Here is a 3,076-nt window from a genome sequence, read left to right as displayed (position 1 = left end):
GAGATGACATTAGGAGGGAAGGGAAACTGTGCTATGACTCGCAGAGGCTGAGGCAGGGCACCCAGAAAGGCATCTGGTGGTCGTGGAAAAAAGGGAAGAGCTGTGCCCTGTGCACAAAGGGTCTCTCCCCAGGCTACAGTTTTGGTCAGCCTGGGTTTGCAGGGCATGCCGCATCCACACCACCCAGCTGTTCTGCACACCTTGCACCATCTCAGGGTGTTTCTGCTCAATGCAGGGTGCCTGGCGAGGCCAGGAGCCCCAGGAAGGTAGGGATGGCACAGGCTGGTGTCACGGTATCACAGCTCAGCTCTGCTCTCATGGGGTGAAGGGCTGCAAGGGTGCACAAAAGGAGTGGAGTGGCTTGTGTGCTAATAGTGAGGGACAAGGGGCATAGCTGGGTGCAAAGAGAAAGCAGGGCCAAAACTACTCCAGGATTAAACTACACCCAGGATTAAACACACAGATCTAAATGCATACAGAGGTCTGTGTGTGACATGCACACAAAGAAGAAAAAGTCAAAATGGGACAGAAGAGGGGAAAGGATGGAGAAGGGGAGGTGACCAAGGGGAAGAGGGAGGGAATCCAGCCCTTGCAAGCACAACTGCAGTGGAAAACGTTGGACATTGCAAGCAAAGCATTGAGAAGCAAGCTGGGCTCGGTGTTTCCAGCCACAGCAGGAAAAGTGGCCGTTCACTTGGGTCTACAGCTTGTCCGATCTCTCAGACTCCCGATGCCATCTCCAGAGCCATAAGAGAGCATCACAGCACTCACAAGGAGACCAGCTGCAGAGAACAAGATATCACAGGCACTGGCAGCGTGGGATGGGAACCCCCCAGAGAAACAATAACCACCTGGCAGGAATCACACGCTCCCTCCTCCTCACGCCTCCAACAGCAGCCTGACAACAGGCTTTGCTCAGCTCAGGCACAAGCTGCCACCATCAATTGCTCTGTACAAGAAAATTTGCTACAGAAAAAAAACCCCAAAAACCATCTGGAAGGGATGATTGTTAGTCTCCATCTTCATGTAAAGAATAGGTGGAATAAACATCTCTCAGGCTTTGACTAAGGTGATGTTGCCTGAAGGAAAGCAGTGGACTAGATCTTGATAGCCAGCTTGACCTTTCTGGCTTTCCAAGGACAGATTAAGTCACAGGAAATCCACCTTTCCCACCCACCCAAAGGGCCAATCCTCTTTCTGAGATCTGGAAAGCTTGAAACAACCTGGAATTGCACGCCTCCAGGACAAGTTGCTCTTTCATACATTGCAGAAATCCTTCCAACTGTTTTGAAAGTCAGATATTTTTTTTAAATGTAAGGACTTGTGAATAAATTATAGAAAAGTCTGATTCTATCAGTCCTTTCTGATTTTTTGTGTTACTCTAGAAAAAGATCCTGACAGACGCTAGAGAAAGAGAAGTACCTCGTCTACACAGCACTATGGTTCACTTAAAAAACCTGCTCGAACCAAAGCAGCGAGAGAAATTAAATCAAACCAAAGCAATCATTTCAATGCAGGAAAAGGGGCACACAGACACTTATTTTTTGACTGATCCAATGAAGTGTGATTTTGCTCGGGTCAGTTGTACTCTGCCTTGCACTGAAATACTGACATGAGCTTTAGAGAACACAGGCTGCACCTTGAGTAGACAATAAGCATAATAAAAAGGCAGCTGGGTGTGAAAGGCAAAGCAGCCCACTCTTTCACTTCACTGCCAGGAGAGGGCCTGCAGGGAGCTTTCCTCTGATACTCCAACCCAGCAGCTAAAATTAAAATATATTGAGCCAACAAGCAGCCTCTGGTAGTTGTTTAATAATGACCACTTAAACCCCACAGTGTAGATAAAACACACCTCTCCCTCCCCACGCACCATGCAGCGGCAAGACAAATCTCTGTAGGACACGTGCCTGCTGCAGCTCCTTCTCCTCCAGAGCTTGCAGCTCTGCTTCGCACACAGCCCAACATCCTTCCCAAACACACCTCTTGGCTGCACAACCTCTGGCTGCTGGGACAGCAGCGTGGAAGACAGGCAGCACAGCCCACCCTCCCAGGCCAGAATGTCCCCTGCAGTCACATCAGGAGAATAACACTGTGTCCCCAGTTCATCACAAGCACTGGGATGGGACCAAGCCAAAGAGGTGTTTGAGGTTTGCTGGCAAGGCTCTAGTTTGAAGTTATCATCACAGCCCAAATCTTCCTCAGTTGAGAGCGAAACCCATTCCTGGGGTCTGACTTCTCTGGTGGAAAGCTGCTCCCCCAGTCACGTGAATGACTCATTTCTAGTTTTTCTTTTTCTGATACATTTACACTGGAATTTCTAATGGCTGCTGATTTGCGTCATGCAAGCCCTGCCAACTGCCCACAGCCTTTTCATCCACCAAGCCAACATTTCTGCAATTACTTTTTGTCTGCATAGTTTATTTAATGAGATGCCCGGAAGGCCCCTAGGGACTTTCAGCTGGCTCCTGCTCCCATGCAGACCACATCACTGGTAAGGTTGCAGGATTCCAGTCCGTTCAGCTGGAAGTTCAGCTGGCACTCAAAAAACAGTCGCAAGCTCCAGTCTGCCCTGACAAAGCTTAAGAGAACCCAGCTATGTTGCTGCAGCTGATAGAGTCAGAGCTGCTGGCCATGCACCAGACACAGCACCAACCTCCGACTCTCACTGCTAGGCCCGCTCTGGTCCCCCCAGGAGTCTGAAGCACTGCCTAGTCTGCGCCTGCTGCAGGCTCCTCCTGCCCTCCAGCCCCCCTCCATCTTCAGTTCACGGCATTGCCCAGTCTGCCAGGCTCCCCTGTCCTATTAACTAGAGCCCTCCCGTCCCAAGCTCTTTTGCACCCAAAATTGCCCCTTCCTCTCCCTTCTCCTGTTGAGCTTCACTGCAAAGGCACCCCTCTGGTGCAAAGTGCAGGGACACTTTCGCACAGGGGAAATCCTCACGGCTCCCGGGAGATCACTGGCCTCCCTTTCTGCCTGTCCCCATGGGCCACCTCCTATTTCATCTGTGCATACCTGGTGGATGCATGACCCCCATTCCAGCTGGCTGGGCTCCTCAGCAAGCTCAGAGCACAAGCCC

Source organism: Haliaeetus albicilla, chromosome 9 (genome assembly GCF_947461875.1).
Source record: "Haliaeetus albicilla chromosome 9, bHalAlb1.1, whole genome shotgun sequence".
NCBI lineage: Eukaryota > Metazoa > Chordata > Aves > Accipitriformes > Accipitridae > Haliaeetus > Haliaeetus albicilla.
This window is presented reverse-complemented; position numbering follows the sequence as displayed.